Source organism: Bufo gargarizans, chromosome 6, assembly GCF_014858855.1.
Source record: "Bufo gargarizans isolate SCDJY-AF-19 chromosome 6, ASM1485885v1, whole genome shotgun sequence".
NCBI lineage: Eukaryota > Metazoa > Chordata > Amphibia > Anura > Bufonidae > Bufo > Bufo gargarizans.
In genome coordinates this window covers 33269011-33282355 of record NC_058085.1, presented here as the reverse complement: position 1 = coordinate 33282355, position 13345 = coordinate 33269011, and the positions used below count along the sequence as shown (strand labels likewise).

Here is a 13345-nt window from a genome sequence, read left to right as displayed (position 1 = left end):
AGGAATGAATTCAGTCACCGGATGTGTTTCCTACAGTTAAGGAAGAGAGAAGAACACCAGAGAGATGTCCCAGTCCTCTTCTTCCACAGGAGGGTTCAGAAGAACATCACAATGTCCCACAGGATGATCAGGTAGATGCAGATAAGGTCTCATGAAATGTCTCCTATGATCTGTAGAAGGCTGTGAAGATCTTGTGTTCAGTCTTGTATTATCCACCAGTATTACTGTATTTTCCATAGCATCATCACAACGGCATACAAGAAGATTGACCCCTGACCTCTGTAGGGGCAGGAACAGAGAAAGGTTAAATACCGCCCTCCCACCACCAACACCAGTGTTTCCTGTCCCTACAGAGGACAGGGCAGAGAAAGGTCTCCCTGTATGCAGGGAGATGAAGCTAGGAACTACAATGATTTTTTTTTTACCTGACAAAATCGCTGGCATCCTGCATGGCATCCCCCTGCCCTCCCACGGTCCCATTACTAACGCTGGGCAGGGGTGTTATGGGAATACTCGCTCCGGTCATATCTGGGGCCTGCTCCCAGGGCGACGGCTCCCTCCTGACCTACCGAGGGTTCAGCAGGGTTGCGCGCCCGGCGCCTGAGGCGCATATGTGTGACGTCACATCCGGCGCTCTGGAAGTGACGTAGGCGGCGTACGGTGTCCGGCCCGGCTCAAAGCCGAGACCCTGACATTCAATGGATCCTCCTGGCCTGAGAAGTCTGGGGCCCCTCACCTGTCTCTCCTGCTGACTCATCGGGGAACTGAGAGGGCGAAAGTATCCTGCCGCGATTTCTGGAACAGATGCATGCTCTCCTAAGGAGACCGAACCACCGCTGCCGCCATCCGTGAGTCCCCTCAGCGGGTGTTTTTGCATGGTCAGGTAGTATGCTGGTCCCCCTCTCCTGCGGCAAAAGGGGGGAGGAGAGAATATTTGATCCTCCTGTGTAAGGCTTATTGTTATTCTTTAACTGCTTATGACTGACATTAATGTTGTGGGTCCTCTCTATCTCTTGAGAGGTCCACTTTATGTGCAGATGTTAAATTTGGGGGATTTCTCAGGCCTCTGCTGCTTAAGTTTTTATCATAGCAATTTGCATATACTCCAGAATGTTATGAAGAGTGATCAGATGAATTGCATAGTCCTTCTTTGCCATGAAAATTAACTTAATCCCAAAAAAACCTTTCCACTGCATTTCATTGCTGTCATTAAAAAACCTGCTGAGAACATTTCAGTAATCATCTTGTTAACTCAGGTGAGAATGTTGACGAGCACAAGGCTGGAGATCATTATGTCAGGCTGATTGGGTTAAAATGGCAGACTTGACCTGTTAAAAGGAGGCTGATGCTTGAAATCATTGTTCTTCCATTGTTAACCATGGTGACCTGCAAAGAAACGCGTGCAGACATCATTGTGTTGCATAAAAATGGCTTCACTTGCAAGGATATTGTGGCTACTAAGATTGCACCTCAATCAACAATTTATAGGATCATCAAGAACTTCAAGGAAAGAGGTTCAATTCTTGTTAAGAAGGCTTTAGGGCGTCCAAGAAAGTCCAGCAAGCGCCAGGATCGTCTCCTAAAGAGGATTCAGCTGCGGGATCGGAGTGCCACCAGTGCAGAGCTTGCTCAGGAATCGCAGCAGGCAGGTGTGAGCGCATCTGCACGCACAGTGAGGCGAAGACTTTTGGAAGATGGCCTGGTGTCAAGAAGGGCATCAAAGAAGCCACTTCTCTCTAAAAAACCACCAGGGCCAGATTGATCTTCTGCAGAAAATATGGTGAATGGACTGCTGAGGACTGGGGCAAAGTCATATTCTCCGATGAAGCCTCTTTCCGATTGTTTGGGGCATCAGGAAAAGGCTTGTCCGGAGAAGAAAAGGTGAGCGCTACCATCAGTCCTGTGTCATGCCAACAGTAAAGCATCCTGAGACCATTCATGTGTGGGGTTGCTTCACATCCAAGGGAGTGGGCTCACTCACAATTTTGGCCAAAAACACAGCCATGAATAAAGAATGGTACCAAAACACCCTCCAACAGCAACTTCTTCCAACAATCCAACAACAGTTTGGTGAAGAACAATGCATTTTCCAGCACGATGAAGCACCGTGCCATAAGGCAAAAGTGATAACTAAGTGGCTCGGGGACCAAAACATTGACATTTTGGGTCCATGGCCTGGAAACTCCCCAGATCTTAATCCAATTGAGAACTTGTGGTCAATCCTCAAGAGGCGGGTGGACAAACAAAAACCCACTAATTCTGACAAACTCCAAGAAGTGATTATGAAAGAATGGGTTGCTATCCGTCAGGAATTGGCCCAGAAGTTGATTGAGAGCATGCCCTCTCCCTTTTCTCTGACTGTCCTCTTATGGCAACCTTCTCCTCCTTTCAGCTATTTAAGGTCAAAAAAAGGTCAAGAGATCCCTCAGATGTATCTCCTGTAATGGCAAACTTCCAGACAATTATCCCAAGAAGCTTTGCAAAAATTGTATATCAAAAACTGTACGTGACGAAGCACCCTCTCTGAAAGAGGAACTTAAATCTATGATACAGGATGAAATTCGATCATCTCTGGCCCACCTATCCGCTAATCCCTCCGATTTACCGCAACCCAAGAGGAAGCATGCTAGGTCACCTTCCTCTTCTGACTTTGAGGCCAAAGTGGACGAGAGAGTCTATTCGGCCAAGTCATGGGAAGAGGGGGATAGAGTCTCCGATTCGGACTCTGTGGACAGTGGCTGCAGATTCTATTTTTCTATGGAAGATATGTCTGACCTACTCAGAGCGGTCAGATACACAATGGGTGTGGAGGAAGTACAATGCACCCACTCCATACAAGGAGAGATGGTTGCCTTCGTCAGGAGAAAGGGACTTATGGTGGTACCCTACTTGGACGACTTTCTCCTGATCAGCGAAGGTCTCTATCAGATCAACTCGGATCTGAAATATTTTCTCTCCATCCTAAACAACCTTGGGTGGATTATAAACGAAAAAAAAGTCTGTTCTCAACCCCTCAAGAAAAGTCAATTTTCTAGGCATGACCCTGGACTCCCGAAGGCAAGCGGTATTCCTACCTCAAGACAAGATCTCGACTCTTCAGCAGAAAATCAAATTCTTTCAGAAGAAAAGGTCATGCTCAATCAGAGAAGCAATGAGTCTGCTAGGTCTGTTAACATCCTGTATTCCGGCAGTTGCCTGGTGCCAGATTCACTTCAGACCTCTTCAGTCTTGGATCCTGGGCATCTGGAACAGGCGTCAATCCTCCCTGGATCATCGAGTAATCCTACCAATTCGGGTACTTCAGTCCCTAAACTGGTGGAAGAACCAAAAGAACTTATCCAAGGGGACTCCCTGGCAGAAAACTCCCCTAATACAAGTAGTAACGGTCGCAAGTCTGTCCGGCTGGGGCGCAAAGGTAGGGGATCATCTTTTTCAGAGCACCTGGCCAAAATCGATCAAATCCCAGTCGTCAAACTTCAGGGAACTGAGAGCAGTTTGGGAGGCATTGAAAGCAGCAGAGGGAATACTACGTCTTCACCATATAAGAGTGCTATCAAACAACACTACTGCCATCGCTTACCTCTCCCATCAAGGGGGAACGCGGTCAGCAACTCTTCAAACGCTGACAACGAAAAAAGATTCATGGGCAGAGCAGAAAGTGTCCTCCATCTCTGCAATTCATCTGAAGGAAACGCTGAATCTGGAAGCAAATTTCCTCAGCCGCCACAGGATCAATAATACGGAATGGTCCCTAAGCTCAGAGACATTCAGTTTGGTGGTAGAAAAGTGGGGGATGCCCAATGTGGATCTATTCGCCACCAGGGTAAAATCAAAGGTAGAGACATTCTGTTCCTTAAACCCCAGGGACAAACCTCATGCCTTGGACGCCTTCGCCATCCGTTGGCATTGGAAGCTATGCTATGCCTTCCCTCCGCTTCCTTTAATTCCGAAGGTAATCCAGAAAATTTGCCAGGACAAGGCCACAGTAATCGTGATCGCTCCCCTATGGCCGAAGAGGAGCTGGTTCGCATCTCTCCAGAGATACTCCCTCCAGGATCCGTGGCCCCTTCCTATACGGGGGGATCTACTCCATCAGGGTCCGGTTCTACACCCAAACCCACAGTTTTTGAAACTAGCAGCATGGATCCTGAGACCCAGACTCTAAAACGACAGGGCTTATCAGATAAGGTTATAACTAACTTGAAAGCCTCCAGGAAGAAAGGAACATCCACAATCTACCTTAAAATCTGGAAGCGCTTCTGCTCCTGGAGTGGCGAAAAATCTTCACACCTGCATAGACCCAACATTTTAAGAATCCTGGATTTCCTGCAACAGGGTCTCGACCTGGGGCTTAGACCCTCTACCCTAAAGGTCCAAATTTCAGCCCTAAGTTGTTTTTTTGACCAAGATATAGCTAGTCATCATTGGGTCAAAAGGTTCATTAGAGCAGCTACCAGCCTTCGTCCAACAATCACCTCCCATGTCCCCTCCTGGGATTTAAATATTGTCCTTACGGGTCTCACTCTACCACCATTTGAACCCATTACAGATTGTCCAATAATATTATTGTCCCTAAAAACCGCCTTCCTAATTGCAATAACCTCGGCCCGCAGATTAAGCGAGTTACAGGCTCTATCCGTTAGGGAACCCTACCTTCGTGTCCTGGATGATAGGATCATTCTCCGACTCGACCCAGGCGTTCTCCCTAAAGTTGTATCAAGCTTTCATCGGAGCCAGGAAATTACCCTGCCTTCCTTTTGTCAACACCCCTCTAATGACAGGGAATCTTCCTTCCACTCTCTGGACGTTAGACGGGCAGTTCTAGACTATATTTCTTCTACCAGAAAGTTCAGAAAATCTGACAACTTACTAGTACTCTTTGGAGGAAAGTACAAGGGCCAGAAGGCCTCCTGGTCTTCTATAACTAGATGGATCAAGGAAACCATTTACTTGTGTTACCAAATTCAAAATCTTCCATGTCCAGTCAACATTAGGGCCCATTCCACTAGGACCATGTCCTCCTCTCAGGCAGAGCGAGCTGGCGCCTCCCTGGAAGAAATATGTCGAGCTGCCTCTTGGTCCAGCAACCATACATTTATTAAACATTACCGCCTGGATCTTTCCAGATCCTCTGATCTGTCCTTTGGACGGAAAGTCCTCCAGGCCGTAGCCCCCCCTTAACTGATATATTTTGTATATCTCCTTGTATGCCGTCGTGATGATGCTATGGAAAAAACGGAATTAGACTTACCGGTAATTCAGTTTCCATGAGAACATCACAACAGCACGTTATTCCCTCCCTACATATATATATATATTTCTAAATTTTTTACATTTGGAGCGTCTTCAGAAGGTATGAAGTAATACCTTCTCCATTGTTTATTTTTTCACCACCGGGTTACTCTGTGTGATTTTGGAAGCACTGGTATTGGTGGTGAGAGGGGGGTATTTAACCTTTCTCTGCTCCTGCCCCTACAGAGGTCAGGGGTCAATCTCCTTGTATGCCGTCGTGATGATCTCATGGAAACTGAATTACCGGTAAGTATAATTCCGTTTTTTTCACTCTATAAGACAAACCGGCCCATAAGACACACCTAGGTTTTAGAGGGGGACAATAAAAAAAATATTTTTAATTATACCTCAGGTCAGACCACCAATCGGACCCCCAATGTTAATCAGACCTCAGCTAACGGCCCCAATAAGATCCCCAATGTTAATAAGACCCCATTCAGACCTCAGCTTAGACCCCAATATGAATGACCCCCAATCAGACCTCAGATAAGAGCCCCATGCCTCTCATCAGCCCCCAGTAGCCTCATAGCAGCCCCCAGAAGTGTCCATCAGCCTCATAAATATAAAAAAAAAAAAAAACACTTACCTCTCCTCCAGCGGGATCTGCATCCTCCTGCTGTCAGCTGTGCTGTGAAGGCTGCGCACAGCGTGACGTTACAGAGCGCCTTACACTATGCGCAGCCCTGCACAGCCGAGGACCAGGAAGCAGCGAGTACAAAGCCTTCACCACTTCCCGGTCCTTTGGTACTAATGATCGCTTCCATAATGGAAGCGGCTCATTAGTATTCGCCCCATAAGACGCAGGGGCATTTCCCCCCACTTTTGGGTGAAAAATGCATCTTATGGGGCAAAAAATATACTATATGTTTTATTCTTGTATAATGAGAAAGGTGGAGATGGTAGGATTACAGCTGACCATAGACATTGTATGTTGTCTCGATCTTCTTACAATTTTCTGGCTATTGAGACTGCTGGTTGGAATAAAGAACCAACAGATTGGAATTATAGAGATCTGCAGATATTTGGGTAAGATAACTTCTGCTGTCCAGTCAGGTTTGGTTGTCATTCTAATTACTGATCTTTTCTGGTCCACATGACTTCTCCAACCTTCTGATGACTTTTACAATATTTGTTTCACAGCTTGTTACTTTGGGTGAAGATCTGAACATGATATATGTTACAGAGACCTATGTGAGGGTTGATGAGCAGAGTATAGAGGACATTCCTGCAGATAACCGCCCAGGTGAGTAGTAACCACTAAGTAAAGCAAAGAAGACTCAGATTTTACTCATTCGCTGAATACAATTTTATGTTGAATTCTTTAAGTTCTGTTGAAAGACTAGTATCACCTTCTGAATTAAAGGTCACTTATCATGGCCGTTTATGCCAGTTTTGGCATTAAACTGTTGCAAGTCCCTGTTGTGTGATTTTTATTTTTTATTTTTATTAAATTAATGCTTGTGTTCCTAAATGTAGGGGCATGCCTCATCATAAATTAGGAGCATCCTCTGCCAGTTCACTTTGGCTCTAAGATTACTTTCTCTCTTAGTAACATAGTACATAAGGCCGAAAAAAGACATTTGTCCATCCAGTTCGGCCTGTCATCCTGCAAATTGATCCAGAGGAAGGCAAAAAAAAAAACTGTGAGGTAGAAGCCAATTTTCCTCACTTTAGGGGAATAAAAAATTCCTTCCCGACTCCAATCAGGCAATCAGAATAACTCCCTGGATCAACGACCCCTCTCTAGTAGCTATAGCCTGTAATATTATTACGCTCCAGAAATACATCCAGGCCCCTCTTGAATTCCTTTATTGTACTCCCCATCACCACCTCCTCAGGCAGAGAGCTCCATAGTCTCACTGCTCTTACTGTAAAGAATCCTCTTCTATGTTTGTGTACAAACCTTCTTTCCTCCAGACGCAGAGGATGTCCCCTCGTCACAGTCACCGTCCTGGGAATGAATAGATGATGGGATAGATCTCTGTACTGACCCCTGATTTATTTATACATATTAATTAGATCTCCTCTCAGTCGTCTTTTTTCTAAAGTGAATAACCCTAATTTTGATCATCTTTCAGGGTACTAAAGTCCATCCATTCCAGTTATTACTTTAGTTGCCCTTCTCTGTTCCCTCTCCAGCTCTGCTATGTCTGCCTTGTTCACTGGAGCCCAGAACTGTACACAGTACTCCATGTGTGGTCTGACTAGTGATTTGTAAAGTGGTAGGACTATGTTCTCAATAGAAAACATGTAAAATATAGAAAATAATAGAAAACGGTATGTGCTTATCATTTGTTATTCTCCAAAGAGCATTTCACTAAAAAAGAGTGGCGTTAGGCACATTGAAACGTGAATACAAATAAAGAAGTCGCATTTCCAATTCAGTATATGTGAAATGCAGCGGAAACTATAAAGAGTAATCCCAAAACTCCACTTGTAAAACCACAGAAAAAAATTAGTAGTTCCGCGCAGTCTCTACTTATGGTAAGTCAGTCATTGCATGTGATGTACAATCTCACAGAAATCCTTCCTCATATACGTCTGTGAGATTGCGCCGTTTTTCTTTAGCCCTCGGGTACTTCTGATCCAAATGTTATAGCCTTTCCTCAATGCCGAGGTCTTATAAAAGGATATACGCATAGTGCTTATTGTGTTTATGATATTAAAACAGGTTTTTATTGTACTTACAAGATTTAAGACTTGCTTCATTCACATAAAATAAAATAAAAACTCATAGCCTATTAGTCATAGGGCTATGAGTTTTTATGACATTTTATGTGAATGAAGCAAGTCTTAAATCTTGTAAGACTATGCGTATATCCTTTTATAGGACCTCTTGCTGAAGTGAAAAAAGGTATTGGACACCTAGAGGATCACTCTGCATTGATGAAAGGCTATAACATTTGTATCTGAAGTGCCCCGAGGGATAAAGAAAAAACTTGCAATCTCAGACGTATATGAGGAAGGATTTCTGTGAGATTGCACATTGAAACGTGAAAAATACAAGAGAATGATCAGTCACGGTCTGGTGACCTAATATCATGATTTACTGATCCTTGCTCAGAGCTCTACTGTTAGATTGTAATCTGTTTTCCCACCACTGGAAATTTTTATATAGAAATGTTGCAAAAGGTTATATTAAATATAATAAAAATAATAAATTGTGTTGTATTCTTTGCAGGTGACTGTACTGGGAGCTCATTGGAACATCTGATATCTTCAGATTTCAAAGCAGATGATCGTGGTATCATACAAGATGCATATAAAGCCCTTCACAACAGAAATTTATCATCAGATCTTTTAAAACAGGTTCTGTCTCCTGATTCATCACAGACTGTAAAGCAAAATAAAAGTTACCAAGGATATGTTGATAATCCAGGAGCACACACAGGGAAAAAAATATTTTCATGTACAGAATGTGGAAACTGTTTTAGCCAGCAATCAGATCTTGTAAAACACGGGAGAAGTCATGCCAGGAAGAGACTGTTTTCTTGTTTACAATGTGGAAAATCTTTTAACCAGAAATCAGATCTGGCTAAACATCAGAGAACTCACACAGGAGAGAAGCCATATTCTTGTTCAGAATGTGGGAAATACTTTAGCCAGAAAACAGGTCTGAATAGACATTATGTGCCCAGAATGTGGGAAACGTTTTACTCAGAAAGCAACTCTTGTCAGCCATCAAAGAACTCACACAGGAGAAAGGCCATATCCATGTTCAGAATGTGGGAAATATTTTAACAAGAAATCAGTTCTTGTTTCACATCAGAGATTACACACAGGGGAGAAGCCATATTCTTGTTCCGAATGTGGGAAACGGTTTCCGGATAAATCACATCTCGTTAGACATTTAAAAATTCACACAGGGGAGAAGCCATTTTCGTGTCCAGAATGTGGAAAATGTTTTTCTGAGAAATCTGACCTTGTTAAACATCAGAGGAGTCACGAAGGGGAGAAGCCATTTTGATGTATCGAATGCGGAAAGTGTTGTCAGCTGGAATTGCACATGAAACAACATCTTAACCACCTAACTGTTTTGGGAAAAGTAGCTAACTGGAAGGGTAAGGGCTGCTTTAGATGTTGCTTTCTCCTGAATGGTAGCAGCTTCAAACATGCAAATGGTCTTGTTTGAAAGCTGACATTCATACAAGACCAAAATGACAGCTAAATTCCAAGCTACAGACAGTGGCGTACATAGAGAAGTAAGGGCCCCATAGCAAGGATCAAATCAGGCCCCCCACACAGGACAGAAGGGTTTCCACCTAAACCCTTTCAATGACCCTTGGGCCATTTTTTCCACTGCTTCATTGGCTAAAAGTTGTTCCTTTTAGAGGGTAAAGTCTTGACCAAGTTTTCACCCCAGTAGAAGAGGGGATGATACCAACTGGACCCCCTCTTGCCCTGGACCCCATAGCAGTCGCCTGGTCTGCCGCTATGGTAGTTACGCCCCTGGCTACTGAGGAGAAATCACTGTTAGAAATCTCAGGTAAAACCTGCTTTTACTTTCACTTTCAGCTGCATTCACTGCATCCCGATTTCTATCAGTGATATCTTCCTCTATACTAAACATATTGCTGTCATTCTGGTATTGTTTGAAAGCTTGGAATGTCAGCTAAAGCATCCCTCCCCCTCCAGTTAGCTACTTTTCCCATTGCTGGAGCTGGACTCTAAAGGGAATCTGCCAGTACATACCTTGAAATGGATCCAACTGATACAAGAGATGTGTGCTGAGCAGCTGAATCTAACCCAATGTGTCCCATGTTTACACATGTTTCAAATTCAGAGATATTAGTGATTATGCTAATTATCCCCTAGGTGCAATGAGGGTGTCGTAGTTGCACTCAGAGCTCCAGTTAGTGTGTGTGCCCAGTGTAAAGATAATCACACCTGGCCCTATGATCTCATGGCGGTCCATGCCCCTGTTTGATGGGCACACGTGCTGTACAGTACTGAAACTTGCCAGGCGGATAGATGCTTGCGCAGTACAGGTTCCATCTCAGAGTCCCTTGAACATTAAAGAAGCATTCCAGATTTTTTTATTTTATTTTACATATATTGCTAACTCAGCACCAGAATTCTAGCAGTGTAATTTGTTACCCCAGAACTTAAGTGTATCCATGCATTTTTAAACTTTTGATTACGGGAATCTGTCCTCAATTCTCACCAGCAGCCCAGAGATTGCTCTAATGTGTAAACAGGAACTCTGTCTCTCCCTGTGGCTGATTACTTGTTGTGAGGGCCGTCTTTACTGCGGGGCAAATGCGGCAGCTGCCCCAGGCCCGGTTGCTCCTGGGGGGCCCAAGGCAACTGTCTCTTTAGCCCCGCTGGTCACTGGAGGACCTTTCATGGGTCCATACTTTATTAACTAAGTATCAGGACATGTAGGGCATACATGGGGGATGTCCAGGGCCGGTGCAAGGATTTTTGCCGCCCTAGGCAAGATAAAAATTGCCACCCCCCCCCTTCCTTATCAGATGATCTGCCCATATCATGACATCACATACTGTATGTTCCACCCCTTTCTCAGCATTTAAATTAAAAGAGAGTTATATGTTGCAATAATGCCACTATTAACTTACTGTAGTACCTTATGTATAGCATTAAGACGGCGCAGACCAGCAGCTCCCTCCTCATGCGCCACCTGCCTGCTTATCTCACTTTATGAATGAACAGGCAGACGGGCAGGCGGCACATGAGGAGAAAGCTGCCGGTCTGCACCATCTTAATGCTATACATAAGGTACTAGTACAGTAAGTAAAGTACAGTAATTGCGGACCCACTTGGATTGAATGTACTTAACAGCTGCGGGGCCTGGTGTATTAGAGTAGAGTCACTGCACCGGGCCCCACCATGAGTGTCCCCGCCTCCTCCCTCAACACTGATACTTCGCTGGCCGCGCTGTGCAGCATAGCGGCCAGCGAAGTATCCGCAATCCGCTTTATAAGGGGGGAAAAGTGCATCTTATAAGGCAAAAAATACAGTAAATAATAAACATATTGCATTGTCTACTGACTACTTACCACCAGGACAATAAGATGAGCTGGTCTCTGGCTGCAGTCTGGCTCTGGGGACTGGAGACAAACACGGTACGTACACCATTCACCAATGTCGCCCTGGGGTCCTGGGGAAGAAGAAAGCAGCTGCACCTGCAGGCTGCCAGGCTGAACTCCACTCCAGGCAGGTAGGAGCCCACTTCTAGTTCTGTCCCAGAAGGAGAAGGCACTGCATTGCCGCACTGGGGATCGGGGAGGCAAATTGCTGGTGGTGGCCACCGTGGCTGGCTGCTCCTCAGTGTGCGGCCTTGCAGCCTTCTCTTCCTCCTTCGCTCCACCCCTCTTTCTGCGTCATGTGCTCAAGGGTGGGAGGGGTCAGGGTGTTCAAATCAAGATCATTCGCTCCAAAGTCGACAGAGCTCCGCCTCCGCTCCACCCTCAGCAGCCTGAAGCCAGGTAAGCGTAAGCTAGCAGTTAGAATAGTCACTCAGGACGTCAGACCACCAGAGAGACAGACAGCGGTGTCAGACTGCCACTGTCAGTGACAGACTGTCTCCCTGGTCTGCTGCGCCGGTGCGCGCCCGCCCCACCCCCACGGCTTCACTGAGGCAGCGGCTCAGGACAATACAAAAAACATGCATCATCATCATTCATCTCTCATCTCCGACTTGGCAACTCCGAGATGGCCGGCCGCCACTGTTAACTAGTTATAACCAACGTTTTTTTTTTGTTTGTTTTTTAAACCGCTGCAGGCGCCCCCTGCTAAATGGTGCCCTTGGCGACTGTCTAGTTCGCCTTACTGGTGGCGCCGGCCCTGGGGATGTCCCTGCACTTACTATTATTTCTGGGTGCCGCTCTATTGCGCTTCTGTGGCCCCCGTTACATTCTCCCATGCTGTATGCTAAGTAAGAGCATCAGAATACCAGGGAGGGGACATCAGCTTTTCTCTGTGGGCGTTCCTTCTCCCTGTGACATTCTGCGCTGTGATTGGACAGCGCTACAGCCAGTGAGAAGGAATGCCCAGGGAGAAAAGCTGATGTGTCCTGCTTAGTGTTCCGATGCTGTTACTTAGCATACAGCGCAGGAGAATGTAACGGGGGCCACAGCAGCGCAACGGAGCGGCACCCAGAAATAATAGTAAGTGCAGGGACATCCCCCATGTATGCCCTACATGTCCTGCTACTTAGTTAATAAAGTATGGACCCATGAATGCGGCAATGGCACTTGTGTTCTCCCTCTTGCCCAGGGTCCAATCAATATTAAAGACAGCCTTGCCTGTTGTGGTCGCAAACCGACCTTCTGATGTGATGCGGTTTCCTAATAGTTCTGAAGTTGAGTGAGCCGGCTCGAGGTCATGACACAGAGACACATACAAGATGTGTTCCTCGTAATACCCTTCTTTATTATAATGAGCAGTGCACATATTTATACACAGACAAAGGCAGTAAAGGTGTCCTAGTGTAGAAAAGCTTTGAGTTACTATGTTTAGTTTGAGATAAGAAAATTATACACAGATATTAAATGAATACATATACAAAATGGATACCGTTATGCTTTCCCTCAGACTGTAAACTACAGAATGACATCATCACCAATCAAATTTCTCCTGGCAGTGCTCAGGCCCTGCCCTTCCCTGTATGTTCCTCTGTATATCCCTGTATCTGTTAAAGATATACAGGGAGTGCAGAATTATTAGGCAAGTTGTATTTTTGAGGATTAATTTTATTATTGAACAACAACCATGTTCTCAATGAACCCAAAAAAACTCATTAATATCAAAGCTGAATATTTTTAGAAGTAGTTTTTAGTTTTAGCTATTTTAGGGGGATATCTGTGTGTGCAGGTGACTATTACTGTGCATAATTATTAGGCAACTTAACAAATAACTAATATATACCCATTTCAATTATTTATTTTTACCAGTGAAACCAATATAACATCTCAACATTCACAAATATACATTTCTGACATTCAAAAACAAATCAGTGACCAATATAGCCACCTTTCTTTGCAAGGACACTCAAAGGCCTGCCATCCATGGATTCTGTCAGTGTTTTGAT

General features: G+C 44.9%; 1 pseudogene; it reads left to right on the top strand.

The window, feature by feature from the left end:
• The first annotated feature begins 75 nt into the window (after positions 1-75).
• Positions 76-9267, top strand: LOC122941694 (annotated as a pseudogene).
• The last annotated feature ends 4078 nt before the right edge of the window (positions 9268-13345 follow it).